This window comes from Crocuta crocuta, unplaced genomic scaffold, assembly GCF_008692635.1.
Source record: "Crocuta crocuta isolate KB4526 unplaced genomic scaffold, BGI_CrCroc_1.0 scaffold49, whole genome shotgun sequence".
Taxonomy (NCBI): Eukaryota; Metazoa; Chordata; class Mammalia; order Carnivora; family Hyaenidae; genus Crocuta; species Crocuta crocuta.
The window spans coordinates 174,907-175,800 of NW_027536462.1; positions in this window are offsets into that span (position 1 = coordinate 174,907).

Consider the following 894-nt stretch of genomic DNA (forward strand, 5'->3'; position numbering starts at 1 on the left):
TGAGCCCTGCATCAGGCTCTGCACTACCAGCATGGAGCCTGCTTGGGTTTCTCTCTCTCTCTCTCTCTCTCTCTCTCTCTCTCTCTCTCTCTCTCTCTCTGCCCCTCCTCTGTNTTACCATCAACATTTTACTAGACTTGTTTTTATCACAAATCCATTAATTATATATTATTAATTATCCATCCATTAATTTTTAATGCACTTTGAACTACATTGTAGACATCAGTACACACCCCTGAAATACATCAGCAGGCAAATAATTAACTAGAATTGAATATTTGTTTACAGTGTTTCCTTGGATATAAAATCTATCTATACTTAAAGACATAATTTTTTTAATGTAATCTCTACACCCAACATAGGGCTCGAACTCACAACCTCAGGATCAAGATTCACATGCTCCATGTACTGCGCCAGCCCGGCACCTAGAGACACAAATTTTAAGAGTATATTCACTGACTTTTGACAATGACATGTGATCCAAATCCCTATCAATATATACGACACATGCAGGGGCCCCTGGCTGGCTCAATTGCTGGAGTATGCAACTCTTGATCTCAGGGTAGTAACTTTGAGCCTCATGTTGGGTGTAAAGCTTACTTAAAAAATATGTTAAGGGGCACCTGGGTGGCTCAGGTCATGATCTCTTGGTTCATGAGTTCGAGCCCCACATCAGGCTTTCTGCTGTTGGCACAGAGCCTGCTTTGGATCTTCTGTTCCCCCCGCCCCCCGACCCTCCCCTGTTTGTGCGCTCTCTGTCTCTCTCAAAACAAATAAATAAACTTAAAAATTGTTTTTTAAATGTGTTAAAAGAAAAAGACATACAACACTTCTATCATGCATGAAAGTTTCCTCATATTCTTTCCCTGTCACTACCCAGCCCTATCTGCAAAA